The 16,716-nt window shown below is 50.3% G+C and overlaps 1 long non-coding RNA gene across 1 annotated transcript in view; it reads left to right on the forward strand.

Annotated features, from left to right (window-relative positions):
* The window catches only part of LOC129380100 (uncharacterized), a 65,579-nt gene that overhangs the window by 42,038 nt on the left and 6,825 nt on the right, over positions 1-16,716 (forward strand). Inside the window, exon 4 of the long non-coding RNA XR_007600197.3 lies at positions 1,133-1,225. This is a non-coding gene — a long non-coding RNA (uncharacterized lncRNA). The remainder of the gene's footprint in view (positions 1-1,132; positions 1,226-16,716) is intronic.

The following is a 16,716-nucleotide window of genomic DNA, read 5'->3' on the forward strand; positions in this document are numbered from 1 at the left end:
ACACAACGTTGGATAGCTGAGTCAACGCATTCCAATGGTAACAGTTGCTCAACCGTTTGTAGTGTGCGAGCCACATCCACGTCCTTGCCGTATTTGCCTCCAAATGCGTGAGTCTCTAACAGGTACTGATGCTGCTAGGGACCAGCCGTGGCTGAGGCAGGTACCCAAGGAACCGCTGTAACCAGGGCAGGCACTCCAGCGGCAGGAACTGCGGCATTCCGTGTTCCGTCTTCACCACGAGACATCTCAACCACCAGCGACAACGGGTGCAGGGCGGCAAGGCGGCAGCTACGGCGCAGATCAGGTGGTTGCAGAACCGTACTGCTTGGTTTAGTACCCAGCACATCCATCACAAAACCGTTACGGACGTAGGGTGTTTGTTTACAGATTATGGATGAGATGGCTGAGTATAGAAAACACAGTGCAGCACCGGTTTCGTTCAGCACTCCGCACCAAAACATCCATCGTCCTCTTCCTCTTCTTTTCGTCTCAACCAAGAGGTGACAATATTACACCCATTTCGCTGTTTACGTATCACGAAACACCTGCCAGAACATATCGCACAAGACATTCTGTGATCAATCTCCAGTTTTAGGGCATTTTAGAGATTTGCTTACTTACGAGGCTTCACGACATCAAAGAGGGTCATCTAGCAAATCCCCCGTGGTTTTACCCGCCGTGGTTGCTCAGTGGCTATGGTGTTGGGCTGCTGAGCACGAGGTCGCGGGATCGAATCCCGGCCACGGCGGCCGCATTTCGATGGGGGCGAAATGCGAAAACACCCGTGTACTAAGATTTAGGTGCACGTTAAAGAACCCCAGGTGGTCAAAATTTCCGGAGTCCTCCACTACGGCGTGCCTCATAATCAGAAAGTGGTTTTGGCACGTAAAACCCCAAATATTAGATTATCTAGCAAATCAGTTTTCAGGGGTTTGTGAGCACCATGTCAACATATTTCAGTACGTAAATGGAAGGACTGACGTACATTTATTGTTGGAGTCGCACTGCATTCAAGTAAATAGAGTCACACAACGTGTGCACTTTGCCCTTTATCATGCAGAACTGTTTATATTCTAATCATTGCAGTGTTTACAGTCTCTTAATCATTGTTCTCTATTTTCTTTTGTTTCAGGAAGTACAAATAAAGTAAAAGAAGAAATTGAATATTCTGATAAAGTCTTCAAATGTGCTGTGATTCACGTCATGTCAATGTCTTCCTTTTATGGTTAGTGTTGAATTTTCTTATTATTTTCCAACCTCGCTACCAATCAAATTTTAAATATTCCGCCTGAACTTGTTCGGATGATTGCTTCTTCTTTTAACTGATGTTTTACATTGCAATTCGTGGCAATCAAAAATGTGTATATCATACACCAAGGTTGAATATAGGTCACGAAAAGAACGCGAGGCACGAAACATTTCATTTTCATGCACCAAATTGAATGATTGCTGCTATATCAACTAACCGTGAAGTGACCACGCATAAATTATGCTTTGCGTATGCTCCTGCATATGGGTAACTAACTTCATACTTCGCTGACATCTGGTGGCGTGCCAAATACGAGGAAATTTCCCGTCATTACCACATTGTGTTTCAACAACAATGCGATCATGAAGCGTGAGCAGCCTTGATATATTTTATTCAAGATGCAGTAGTGTCTACTCCATGCAATGTGGGTGTCTTATAAGGACGATAAGTGGCTACATCGGCAGTAATACGCACAAGAACACATGTCACTTGAAGTGTGAGGGTCGTCTCCTACCCCAATGAATTCAGGAACACATGCAACTTGTCTTTCTTATTGCTTAGGCATTACAGTTTAAGCACAAGACCAAGTATCTGCTTATAAACACTCATCCTTTTAATTCTTTGCAAGAGAAAGATGTGGTTCTTGTGGGAAAGGAGGAAAAGCTGGCACTATCTTCTGCAACCCATGCGGGAGCACGGCTCAGCGCCAGCAGGGTGGCGAAGATTGGATTAAAAAAGACAGGGTAGGAGGGAGAAAGGTAGAGGGTCGTCCAAGCAGCATCAGAGCATCCCGGCCGGGAGGGCCCAGTGGGTTCGACCGGAGGAGTAGGCTGGAGGTAGACCGTATAGGAGGCGGCCCAGTAGAAGTGAAGTAGTGGCGGATCAGGAAGCCCGAGGTGGTGGGATGGCCGTTAGGCTATCCGTCTTTGTAGAAATTTCCTATAGTCTCGCCGAGAGCCCCGACGAGTCGAGGTACTCGACGACACTTTGGAAGGCTGGTAGCTGATTACAACAGGGGAAGAGGATATCTTCCTGTCGTGAACATGGGAGCCCCAGGTGGTGAAACTCTTGCATAAGTCGGCCGCGGTGCTGCAGGTGAGCAGGGCAGGCCAGCAGGAGGTGCTCCAGAGTCTCTGGTTCACCACAAGAGGCGCAGGCTGGCGAAATGGCTTTCCCAAGGCGGTGCCGGCAGGCTGCCGTCCAGTAGCAGCCAATTCGCAGTCGGAGCAGCAACGAGGCATCCCTTCGTAGGAGACCGTGCTGTACAAGAGGCCGTGGAGGCCGGCCCAGGGATACCCGTTTGTCCGGGAGGCAGGCGATGATGTGCCGGCGCAGCCTGTGTCTCGAGAAGTCTGCGGCCGTTGTAGCAGGGCTGAGGGGAACGTTTTGGTGGGCACTTTTTTTTGCAATCTTGCTGGGTTTTGTGAGCATGGGTGCAGCGGTCTGGCTGTTCTCTTGCCCAATAGGTTAACTAAGCACCGCGAAGGGCACGCGCAGCGCATGCCGCTGGATTTGGCACTTCAGCAGGTGGCGCTCTCCTCCGCGCATCCGCGGCAGCGGTGATGCTGGCCGTGCGAGCGTACGGAAAAAAAAGAATCAGAACTCTCGCCTTCGGGCTTCCACAGCAGCGGCGGCTGCATTGTACTTAGTTCTTTACAACGCCTGAAAAGCCTTACATGTGACTCTGTGCCGATATCTAACAAACATAAATTTTCATTTCGACGCTCTATTCTATTAACACAAACTTTGTTCTGTAGCATTCCAACTCGTTCGATATCCTGCATTTTCATAGCGTTACTATATTTAGGGTACTTCACGGACTTTCCATAGGCTATATATCTATGCGTGCATCTATGTTTGTTTCTATCTATATACAAAGTACAAGTATGTTGGTGTCTAACCTTTTCCCGTCTACCTGGAGCAATTGACAGTTCGTGGTCAAAAGAATAGCGCATCAGACTGCTGTGATGAGGTAACAGGGTTTAAAACCAACAATTGGACCAGCTTGGTTCACTAACTGTGCATACTTGTCACTTTTCAACGAACCTCCTTGATCCTGACATGGGAGACTGTAAGATAAGGGACTGAGTGGGTGCCGTAGTCCAAGAGTTTGACGCACACTTGAAGGACTGGGTACCTGGCATTCGGTGCGTGCAGGCCTTCTATGTACCTCCTAAGTTCGACCCACGACATAAGGGTTCCCATGCACAGGAACCTGATGCATTATCAGGCTGCGCCACAGCTGCACATGTTGTGCGACAGTTTTCAAAGTACGACTTTAAAGCTAACGTTTTACCTAGCTGCGAAATAATTACATAGGGTCTGTGCCACTTTGCAATGAGCATCTCGCAACTTGGGTCAGTGAGTATGTGCCATCGAGTTCGCCGGCACCGGCACGCCAGGCTTCTCGTCTTGGAGGCCATGCGCGCACTTGTAGGCAGTGTCACTAGATCGCACAGCGTGTGCAGAAAGACACGGGAGAGGCGAGCCAGTTTGCCTCATGACGCGTTTCCCAGCGTTCGCACGCACCGACGTGCCATGCATTTATGAGGTAATGCGCACACTTTGTGGTTCCAGCGCAAGATGACGCCGAGCAACCTTAGGAAAACGAGATAGAGGGATCCCGCTGCAGTACACGCCTCATACAAAACTCATTTCTACAGTGGCAATACGTGGTGTTGCCATATTCATTCAACGCTAATGCATTACTGTCGACCGGCACCATAGGGCGCGCTTTGCGGCAATTCTTTCTCCATTTACCAAGCCTAACACCCTATGCGAGGGCAGCCCAGATGTTGGAAAGAAGATTAAGAACTAGCTCACAGATTACATATAATAAACGAATCCATGTTGTATTTCATGTAAAATTTTTGTACGCAGCGCGGTACCGAAATATCTAGCAGGGTGCGAGCCCTGAAGCGAAGCACGTTGCCAAGAAAGCACGCATTACAGTGTGCGGCCTGCAATTTACCTCCCGTGGTGGCGTAGTGCCTTTGGTATGCTTGTGAGCGCGAGACTGGGGTAAAAGTCCAGTAGTGGAGGCTGCGATTCGAAGACTACTAGATCGGGAAATTAAATCCGAAGTACTCTGTTAGGGCGCTCCTCAAATACATATCCTGGCGTTTATGCGTGAAACGCAACACTTTATTTTAAATTATCAGTATTATATGAATGCGCTTGATTAGCCAACCGCCACCCACTGATGTCGCCGTCGCAGTGTGCCGTACAGCGCGCGAAGCGGGTACATGTTTGGAGTCTGTAAATTCATCGTCTGGCGTATTCTAAGGCACTACCAAGGATTTCCTTGCCGCACGATCTTTGTGTGAAACCTTATCTCAAACAATATTCTGCTAGAAGCGAGTTCCTTGTGCCTGTCCCTGTTCGACAGGCACAAGGAACTGTCCCTGTTCCTGTTGTACGTGTTGTATTTCATGCAGAATTTTTGTATGCAGCGCGGTACCGAAATATCTGGCAGGGTGCGAGCCCTGAAGCGAAGCACGTTGCCAAGAAAGCACGCATTACAGTGTGCGGCCTGCAATTTACCTCCCGTGGTGGCGTAGTGCCCTTGGTATGCTTCTGAGCGCGAGACTGGGGTCAAAGTCCAGTAGTGGAGGCTGCGATTCGAAGCGAACGAAATGCAGAATCTCCCATTTACCATGCATTTGGTGTATGTTCAAGACTACGAGATCGTGAAATTAAATCCGGAGTCCTCTGCTAGGGCGCACCTCACGTACATATCCTGGCGTTTATGCGTCAAACACAACAGTTTATTTTAAATTAGCAGTATTATATGAATGCACTTAATTAGCCAACCGCCACCCACTGATGTCTCCGTCGCAGTGTGCCGCACAGCGCGCGAAGCGGGTACATGTTTGGAGTCTCTAAATTCATCGTCTGGCGTATTCTAAGGCACTACCAAGGATTTCCTTGCCGCACGATCTTTGTGTGAAACCTTATCTCAAACAATATTCTGCTAGAAGCGAGTTCCTTGTGCCTGTCCCTGTTCCCTCCAGTTCGTTTTCAAGCAGTGCTCTAAGAGCATGGCAATGAAGGCATGGTTATAGTTATATATAAAGTGTACAACTATAAAGAAGCTTACAACTTGCCGTCCGTCAGAACGCCTGTTTTGCTACTATCTCTTCTTTTCTCGTCCGACGTGCGAGCGTATGCGCCCGAGTGCGTCTCTTTGTCTTGGGTGCAGTCCAATCTCATACCACGTGCTGCCTTGTGATACATACATACATACATACATACATACATACATACATACATACATACATACATACATACATACATACATACATACATACATACATACATACATACATACATACATACATACATACATACTGTGGTGGTTTGGACGAACGTGCCGAGAAACGCCTAGTTGAGATCTAAGGAGACACGTAGAATCATCCCCACTCCCCAGCGCACGCAAAGTGGCGAAGTCAAACGACCTGTTGTCGCTTCGCTGGCCGACCACAGGCCACGTACAGCTGGTTTTGTGACAGCCGGAGTCCGGGGGGGTCAATGAGACGCGCCCCTCCTCTTGCCATGGTTGTCGCGTCCGGCGCTTTAGTGCCACCGAAGCAACAAAGAAATACACACTCGGTTTCAGGGGCGCACTGGGGCTCTGCCTGTATGCTTTGTTAGCGATGTCTATCACCATCACAGTGCGGGCCAGAAAGCCTCGACCTACCGTCACAGGAATGGACAGACCAGACACGTACAAGAATCTGTGACGGCGTACGCGCTCTTCCCAGTGCACAACGAATCACGCTGAGCGATACGAGGTAGCCGCACCACTCGTGAGATGGAAGGATGTGTTGCAGGCTCGCAGCCGTTTTTTAGTGCCGGTGTAAGCCAAAACTTCCTCCCCGAACAGCATGGCTGGGGCACCGCTGTCCAATAGCGCTGCAAGCTTTCGACCAGCGACCGTGAGTGCGCGGCAGGGGGCTGGTGACAAGGTATCAATTCCAATGCTACACGACATTTGGGCTAACTAGCCCCCTTGTTCTTGGAACCGATGGCGAAAGTACAGTCACTGGTGTCGCATGAGGCTGGCGGTAGGCACGCGCGGCCCGAATGTGACCTTGAATGCGCTTCGCTTCATCGGCCAAACCGTCTGGGTCGTAGAACCGGCCGTTTGGAAGGTAAGCGGCGAAGGTTGGAAGGACTTGTCGAATCAGCCTCTCCACCTTCTTAGAGTTTGACGCAGAGCACTTGGCTATGCGATAAAGCTCCTGCGTGGCTCTTGCGCACTCGAGTACAGATTTGTCCGTGCGTTTGGTTCGTAGCTCCAACTGGCACCGCATGCGTTTCTCACTGTCAGGAAGGAACTTATAGCTGAACAGAGTCCTAAATGCGATGGTTGACTAGGCGATAACACCGCACAGCTTAGGCAAAATGATAGGCAAAGAGATAGGCAAAATGGCACCTATAATCTCGCTGTCTTGCAGCTTCATTACTCGCTGCTAGTAGCATAGAGACCGAGTTTATCCAGTGTATTATTGTTTAAATACACTGGACGGATAAGAGGCAATATACAGATGAGGGTCACAAAATCAAAGACTGCACGGGACCCTCGGCATTCCGCAACGCTCATGCTGTCTGCGTAACCGCTGCACGTCGGAATGTGTACATTGAAGTTATTCGACAGGGCATGCCTAAAGCGACTAGGATCCACCACGGGAGACCTGGCGCTAGCCTGAGAGGGCGCCCTTTCCATGAGCGACGATAGGCGCTGCGCGACTGGCTTGTGTAACGGAGATAGCTCCGAGCGAGGCTCACAAGGTGGCTGCCGGGATGTGGACGCGCGTGGACCGAAAGATAGACGCCATTAGGGCCTAAGCGAGGCTGGCCACCGGCACTGCGAAACGTTTGCTTTCCAGGCCAACCGATACCAGATAGCGGATCGCGGAAGGAGCGGGATGGCTCCTGCTCAGCAGACTGACTAAGCAGCTGAGCAGTTAAAGGGCTCGCGCTGCTCGGGTCGTAGGGTGCTGCTGGGCGGATGGACTGGCCAATGAGCGTCCCTAAGGTGTGGCACCTGTCGTCTGACCACATAAGGTGGCCTCGAAGAGCTTGCGTAAAGCTTACACAAGCTTGTACGTTGCTTCAAACCACCGTATATTCACAATGAAGGACTCAGCGTGTGACAGGGGCCGCAAACGGTCCTTCTCCGATGCTTTTCGTTCCTTCCGTGATGCCTTCTCCGAGCCCAGTTGGGCGCCAGATATGTGGGGAGCCGCCTTGGACCCCCGTCTCCAGCTCACGGCCGAGTTGTGACATTCACCCACGCGATCACTGGGGACAGACAATCTAAGCCTTAATGTGGATAGCATGCAAACTTCGCCGACGCGGGCGCCGGCGCCACGCCGAGCCTACTGCTTGCGCGCGCGGCTCACGTTACGTCGTGGGCCGCGCGTACGAACGGCGCACGAGGAGTGATCCCTCTCGCCCTCTCTTCGACATCTCTCACCTTCGGCTTCTGATGTACGCGGTTATCTTGGCCCACCAGATAGCCTTTAACTGCGCTTGGCTGCGTCACGGGCTGGCCGATTTGGTCTCGCGCCCCTCTGAGCAAGGCCACCTCTTTCGCTTGGAGAACCTAGCTCAGAAGGGCCTGCGTAGTGGTGCGGACTTCCCGGGTGTCCTCAACCGCAGTCTGCGACTGCCAGTCTACTGCCGAATCCCTTTATTGTACGAACATTTTGTACATAACTGGAAATAAAGCCCATTTGTGTTTACCACCACTGGAGTCGTCTCTACGCATTGCCGGTGGGTCTGCGAACACGCCGCGGTATCCCTTTCCATGCGCTGCGGAGTAGGGAGGAGCTACGTCTGTCCTTAGATTTTAGCTAGTCTTTTAGGGGCCCATTAGTCAGAACCCCCATAATACATACATACATACATACATACATACATACATACATACATACATACACACACACACACACACACACATACATACATACATACATACATACATACATACATACATACATACATACATACATAAAGATATCGTAAGAATTCTAACACAATAAATTATCCTTATAGTTTTAATAATTTCTCTGATGCTAGCGGAATCGAACCCACAAGGAGCGTTGAATTTACGGCGGCGCCGATAGTGAAAACAGCGTTTGCATTGCGAAGCGGCATGCAGTATAGCATAGTTGCGGCAAACGAGCGCGGTGGCACCTAAAATAACCAATTTCGAGAAGTACGACTTCTTCCAGCGTAATTTAGCATAAGGAATGCCGTCCAGTACGCCGTTGATAGAGCTAAGAGGCTTCACCTCCCGGTCTCAACATGGGATTAGCCAGGCAGGTGGCAAGTTCTTGTACAGGGCCCGAATAATGTTTTTTCCTCCTCCCCTTCCTTTAAAATTTCTCCTGGGCTAGACAGAATTCAACCCAATTCACACGTGTTCCGCAAGGGTAACAGCTGGACAATTTATCAAGCTTTCCCCAATGCACTCGGTGTGTGCCGCTATTCAAAGAACTCCTTTCACGCCAGCGCTTTAGTGTTTAGTGCCAAGAATGGAGTGGCTGTATGCCGCTCTTGAATAATATTGCCCGGTTTAACGCGGTTACACGAAGTTTGTCGAGCGATAGCACAGTTTTTCCTGCGTTGGAAAAGAAGCTAGATGCTGCTTGACGCCGTCAGCAACTACCGCATCTACAGTCGCACGAAAAGACAACACACAGACGCTGCTCGGTGCGAATACAGCCTCTTGCGCATTGACCTTCATGATGTGGCTCGCTTCAAGGCGAACTAAGCATCGAAAGCACAGCCTATCCGAAGTTACACGCCCTCGGTGCACTTTGTAGACACCGCAAATTACATTCAAGGTATGGCCGCCCACGAAGCGTACGGAGCAGCAGCGGGTAAAGGCAAGCTAAGTCCCAGTTTGACCTTGGCTGAGCTTGATGGTAATCATTAAGAAACGAGGTGATATATGGGTTTGTATGTGAAGTAGTACATCTACCGCTCTAAAAATTCTCGCCAATTTAGGTTACGGTGTATGTGCCACTGGATGAGAGGCGAGCCAGGGAAATATTATTTACATTCACACTCCTAATGACGTCACGTATCTCGTCTTGAAGGCTACAAGCCGACTTCTTGGTAGTACCACTAGATAGCGCAACGTGTCCACACACAAAAAAAAAGAAAACAAGCAAGTGCGTTTTTGAGGGGTCCGTGGGCGCTCAGGAGGCCAGGGTAAGTAGTAACGAAGGGCAATTAGCGAAACTTCAGACTAGCGTCACCGTCAATAACAGAAACATGAGGTAGAGAGGAAAGGCAGGTCGCCATGCAATCGGCTACATAAGCATTCAGGCCAGCAGAAGAAGGGAAAGTTGTTAGGCATTTACGAGCAGTTAAGTAGGGAAATATGGGTGTGTGTGTGTGGTTACAGAAACTCACTTTAGATGCTTAGAAGAGCCACTAATGATTGACAATTCTTTCGGAAGGGTGCAACCGAACTAAATTGGAAAGAAACGGGTGGAGAGTGTGAATGCTCATGCACAAGGAGCCACGTGGGAAAGAGTAAAACCAAAGTTACCAGGTAATCAGTCACAGTGAGGGGAAAGTAAATTTGCCTGGGCGTAACGCATTTAGGGATATAAAAAATTGGAAAAGTAACATTGAGCCGTTCGTTAAAATTCTAGGTGCGGATAATAAATTGTTTCGACAACAATGGCCAAATAATCCTGTTAGCTGATGTGAGCGCCTGCATACAGGATATAGACGGTTTACCAAAAAAAAGCGGGAAGTTAATCGCAAGTCTCGCAGAGCAACGCAACTTTGTTATTTTGAATGCACGACCGAAATATGATGGCTAGACGCATGGGAAGTCGGAAGTAAACCATCGTCTATTGATTACTGTTTGATGACAGCAGGAATGTTTGCTAAGAAAGATGGTCATTGACGAGGTAGGATATGGTAACATAAGGAGCAGTCATAAACGCACCATTATGAAAAAAAAAACGGTTTTACAGTTGGGAAAGAGAGCAAGGAACGAGCATAAGTAAGTCCAAAGATGGACGCTGGACAAATAACAAAAGCAATTCACAAGAGTTAAGAAAAAACTTGGAAGATGGCCAAGAAAACAATGGGAATAATGTAACCGCAGTGTATGGACAAATGGGGAAAGGGAAAACGCGGTTCCCTGGAAGGAAAAAGGAAACCGTAAAGCTGGTGGCTCAGAGAAATAAGGGAAGGTATGCATGAACGACAGAGAGCATCGCGAGAGATCAGGCAAACAAAAACAAAAGTACAGTTGTCGCAGGATGGAGTACACAGAAAGGGGTAAACATATGGCATTAAAAAAATCACGAATACTGGTTCAAGTCATGATTAAAGTGAAAGCTAAGTTTGATTCTCAGAAATACGTGAGAAAAAGAAGGCCAAGCCTATAATATTTTGAAACCCCGTTAAATTTTGGGAAGGAATTCTGGAAGAATGCAACAATACATCCTGCACGAAAATGAAAACAATCTGGTAGGGAACGCAGCATCAAATTGCGTCCAAAAAATAACGATTCAATCATCTAAAGGTGATGGCAACGTCGTTACGCAGAGAAAAAGTGCATGAACCAGAATCACATAGAAAAGGAGCTAGTGCTGTGAAATTTCAGCCGGACCAAAGCCCCAGGCAAAATCCCTAAGCGCACATCTCTAGGGTTAGACGAGGCTTCCGATAGCCTCAATGACGAAATAGGACTAAAAGTTGAGCATTTCTGCTGAAAGCAGTAGAAATAGGCTTAAAAGATAGGAGAATACCAAACAACTGGCGACAATGTAGACTTGATTTAATAGGTTAGGAAAAATTTTTATCAAGATATTCGTAAGAATAATAAAGGATAGGCTAGGAATAACTTTAATTAAAGTTATTCCTATCCTGTCCTGTAATGGTAGTAATGAGAAGAGAATACTAGCACATTGGGAAAACGTCAGAATGCCTTCAAGCTCGGTAGACGTCTAAATGATAACGTATTTGACCTTACTAAATGAATTAAAATACTGACAGGTGTAGTTCTCTTTCTCGGGCGACCTCTTTCACCGCCTAAGAAATGTTATCAATGAGCGCAGGACGCGGTTGCATGTGTCGGAAGTTTCTGGAATGTTATAGATGGTTCCATCCGCTGTCTGTTGTCGCCGAACCTTGTGAAATCTGATTGCATGCACGCGCGACGCGAATGGCGTAGAACTTTGTGAGAGGCATGCCGGTCCCAGCGATTACTCTGGAACATTCGACGACTGATCTATAAAAGCCGACGCGCTTGACCCGCTGATCAGGCTTTGGACGATCGCCGAGTGTGTTCGCCGCTACCGTTGTTCTTTGAGTGTAGCCTGTTTTTGAGGGCACAAGTTCGCCCAATAAAACGCTCGTTTCGTTAATCACAGTTTTGCTGCCTTCTTAACCGGCACTACCACGTAACATCTGGTGGAGGTGCTAGTGTGTTCATGTACCGAACGCCCCCGCAAAGCCGCGATCCAAGACCGAAGCCCGAGGAGAAAACCAACATCTCCCAAAACCAGCGTGCTAGCCGCAGACTGCAAATACTGCCCCCAGAGCACGGACTTCTACCTGGGTCGAAAAAGACCGTGTCAAAACAACCTCAATGGCTTCCCCAGCGTCCCCCGTTATCCTACAACAACCTCGGGAACCACCGCCCTTACATGGAGCAGCGACTGAAGACCTGGCTGGAGACCTACGAACGTATCGCCACTTTTAACAACTATGACTCCAATGACAAGCTGCTGCATGTATACTTTGCTTTAGAAGACGCCACCAGAACGTGGTTTGAGAACCGGGAGTCGACCTTGACAACATGAGACCTCTTCCGTAGCTGCTTCCTGCGCACCTTTACGAGCGTCGTGCGCAAGGAAAAGGCTGAAGCCATGCTGGACGCCCGAGTGCAGGAACCTAACGAGAACGTTGCCATCTTCACGGAAGAAATGAACCGTCTGTTCCGCCACGCCGACCAAAATATGCCTGAGGAGAAAAAAGTCCGCCTTCTCATGCGTGGTGTGAAGGAAGAATTTTCGGCGCAATGATACGAAGCCCACCGAAGACCGTAGAAGAGTTTCTTCGCGAGGCCACCACCATCGAGAAGACACTCGAAATGCAGAACCTGCAATTCAACCGTCACACGAACTCTACCAACTACACAGGAATTCAATCACTGGCCACCGACGATATGCGCGAGACTATCAGAGTGGTCGTACGGGAAGAGCTGCAGAAGTTGTACACCAGCTCGCAGCCTCCAGTAGCCTCAATCGCCGAAATTGTCAAAGATGAGCTTGAGCGATCCCTTGGAGTTGCTGAGGTGCAACCAGAATCACTGCAGCCCCAGCCGGAAGCGAAGACCTACGCCGCCGTCGCCCGCCATCAAGGCCCCCCTGCACGACCGCGCCAGGGCCCTTTAACGCCACAATTCCGCCCACCACCGCCGCCGCCGCCGCCAGCAGGCCCGCCCGTCGCCCAACGCAGCTACGCGAGGAAGACGGACATTTGGCGCGCTCCTGACCACTGCCTGCTCTGCTACCACTGCGGAGAAGCGGGTCACGTCTACCGCCGATGCCCATACCGGGAGATGGGACTGCGAGGGTTCGCCGTTAACGCGCCGCGACCATAGATTGGCGAACGACCTCGGGATATCGCCGACTACCTCGCCGCCACTCAGTGGAGCCGTCAACGACCGTCTCGTTCGCCATCACCAGGCCGCTACCTGTCACCGCAGCGCCCGCCATGCACTGGCCCAGCCCTGGGCCGGTCAGCGAGACCCTATCCGGAAAACTAAAAGCAGCAACCGATGGAGGTGCGGTTGCTGTTCGTCGAACAGACGAAGATCCTCCGCCGCCGACGAAGACGCCGAAGAAACTACCTAGACGATATAATGACATGCCGCCGTCCCGACGAAGTGGGGAAGCAAAGAATACTATGATGAAAGACGACCTGACGACGTCACATACCAGCCACAGGTCAACGCGACGCAGCCGTGATCCCACGCCAAGAGCGAACTGTAATGCAACACAAAGAACCACCGACCTCGACGTGCTTCTCGACGGCCGCGCAGTCACCGCCTTAGCGGCTGATTACTCCGTCATGAGTGGACACATCGCCACCCAGTTGGAAAAAGTAAAAACTTCATGGGAAGGCCCTCGATTCGGACCGCTGGAGGACACCTGATCATGCCGACTGGAACATGCACGGCAAGAATTACCGTTCATGACCGGACTTACCCTGCCACCTTCGTTATCCTCCAACAGTGTGCACGAGACGTCAATCTCGGCATGGACTTCCTGAACCAACACGGCGCAATCATCGACCTGAAGTCGAAGTCGATAACGCTGTCGGGAGATCGAGCGATACCGCCGGAGAGCTATCGTAGTCACCATGCCTTAAGCGTTCCCGAAAGTCAAGTCAGCATCCCGCCTCGCTCCAGCATTGTCATTTCCGTCGGCACCAAAACACCTGCCGACGTAGAAGGCGTCATCTAGGGTGACCAACGTCTACTGCTTGACCGTGAAATTTGCGTCGCAAGAAGGATCGCTCGACCGCACGGAGGGAAAACTGAAGTGTTGCTGACAAACTTCAGCCACGAGTTCAAGCACATCAACAAGGGCACGAGGATTGCCTACATCGCAGAAATTCTGGAAACCAGTAATGCGTTTGTCCTCTCGGATTCCGCTGCATCTACCCCGACGACGATGGTTCCCGAACCAGACTACGACATTAATCCAAGTCTCCCCATGAATAAGCTCAGAAGTCTGCTCCGACGATACAAAGGCTGCTTTTCGACGTCATCATGGATTCGATAGACACTAGTTGCAAAGCATCGCATAATCACCGAGGAGTGCGCTCAACCACACCGCCAGAGCCCTTACCGAGTTTCGCCGCGAGAACGTGAAGTTATAAAAGAACAATCGACGAAATGCGGCGCGACGACATCATCCAGCCGTCGAGAAGCCCGTGGGCATCCCCTGTTGTCTTGGTGAAGAAAAAGGACGGAACCTTACGTTTCTGAGTCGATTATCGTCTACTGAAAAAGATCACAAAAAGGGTGTATACCCCCTACCACGAACAGACGGCGCATTAGATCGGTTCTGCAACGTAGAATACTTCTCGTCGATGGATCTCAAGTCCGGCTACTGGCAAATAAAAGTCCACGAGAGAGATCGTGAAAATTCCGCCTTAATCACGCCAGACGGCCTATACGAGTTCAAGGTCATGCCATTCGGACTGGGCTCGGTGCCTGCAACGTTCCAGCGCGTCATGCACACGTTGTTAGCAGGATTGAAGTGGCAGACCTGTCTTGTTTACTTGGATGACGTCGTCATCTTCGCCGGAAATTTCAACGAACACCTTAGGCGGCTAGCGACTGTACTAGAGACCGCAGGCCGGCGCATTTGAAGAACTCAATTGACGCATCGCAGTCGCCGCCCCTACTTGCGCACTTCGGCGAGGACGCTGATACCGAAATCAACACTGACGCCAGTAGCCTACGCCTCGGTGCCGTCCTAGTCCAGAAAAAAGATGGACATGAACACGTTATAGCTTACACTAGCCGGTCGTTGTCAAAAGCGGAAGGCAATTATTCTACAACCGAAAAGGAATGCCTCGCTATCGTTTGGGCTACAGCGAAATTTCGCCCTTACCTATGGCAGGCCATTCAAAGTCATCAGCGACCATCATGCCTTGTGTTGGGTAGCGAATTTAAAAGATCCTTCAGGACGGCTGGCGCGGTGGAGCCTAAGACTGCAAGAATATGATATCACTGTAACCTACAAGTCCGGACAAAAACACTCTGATGCCGATTGCCTATCACGCGCCCCCATTGACTCGCCGCCCCAAGATAACGAAGATGACGACGCCTTCCTTGGCATTTTAAGCACGGCAGACTTCGCTGAACAGCAGCGAGCAGACCCGGAGTTGAAAAACCTGGTCGAGTATTTGGAAGGTCACACCCACGTTGTCCCTAGGGCAGTTAAGCGAGGATTGTCTTCGTTCTCGCTTCAAAAAAACCTACTCGTAAAGAACTTCTCACCAGCGCGCGCCAACCACCTTCTTGTTGTCCCGTCAGGACTGCGTCCAGAAGTATTGCACGCCCTGCATGACGATCCGACCGCTGGACACCTCGGATTTTCCCGGACGCTATCGAGAATACAGGAAAGGTATTATTGGCCGCGCCTGACCGCCGACGTCACCCGTTATGTCAGAACATGCCGAGACTGTCAGCGACTCAAGACACCACCGAGAAGGCCAGCGCGATTACTACAACCAATCGAGCCTCCTTGCCGATTATTCCAGCAGATCGGGATGGACTTGTTGGGACCCTTTCCGACGTCAACAACCGGAAATAAGTGGATCGTCGTGGCGACGGACTACCTCACCCGCTTCGCTGAAACTAAATCACTGCAGAAAGGTAGCGCAGCCGAAGTGACGAAATTCTTTGTCGAAAACATCCTACTGCGACATGGCGCCCGAGAAGTCCTCATCAGGTACACAGGAATGGCTTTTACTGCAGAGCTCACCCAAGCCATTCTGCAATGCAGCCAGACAAACCACAGGAGGACAACTCCCTACCACGCGCAGACGAATGGTCTCACGGAGCGCCTGAACACGACCCTCGCCCACATGCTAGCAATGTACGTCGATGTCGAACACAAGACCTGACATGCCGTCCTGCCGTACGTAACATTCGCTTACAACACGGTGCAAGAAACAACACAGATCACGCCGTTTAAGCTGGTTTACGGCGGGAACCCCACGACGACGCTCGACGCCATGCTGCCGCACGTCACTGACGAGGAGAATCTTGAAGTCGCTACCTATATCCAGCCGCCGAAGAAGCTCGACAGCTCGCCCGCCTAAGGATCAAGAACCAGCAGCGTACCGACAGGCGACACTACAACCTCCGACGACGCTTCGTCGAGTACCAGCCCGGCGACCGTGTTTGGGTATGTACCCCGATACGCCGACGAGTACTGAGAAACTATTGCGACGCTATTTGGGACCCTACAAGGTCATCCGACGTTTTGGCGCGCTGGACTATGAGGTCGTGCCAGACGGCATTTCGCATTCACAGCAGCGCCACGCACAATCTGAAGTGGTCCACGTGGTGCGGCTTAAACTCTTTGACGGACGCTGAGGAACTTCCTTATTTTGTTGTTGTCTTTGCTACGAGTGCTTTTTTCTTTATTACTTTCGTTTGTTTGCAGCATCGCGTCGATGCTTTTTAAGAGGGGGGTATTTACACGTCTACATGTCTTTCTCGGGCGACCTGTTTCACCGCCTAACAAATGTTATCACACAGCGCAGGATGCGCTCGCATGTGTCGGAAGTTTCTGGAATGTTATCTATGGTTCCATCCGCTGTCTGCTGCCGCCGAACCTTGCGCAATCTGGGCCGCTATCTTGTACACATTCGAAAAGCCGATGTTCGGTTTCGCCTCA

Source organism: Dermacentor andersoni, chromosome 7 (assembly GCF_023375885.2).
Source record: "Dermacentor andersoni chromosome 7, qqDerAnde1_hic_scaffold, whole genome shotgun sequence".
In the NCBI taxonomy this organism is placed as follows: Eukaryota; Metazoa; Arthropoda; class Arachnida; order Ixodida; family Ixodidae; genus Dermacentor; species Dermacentor andersoni.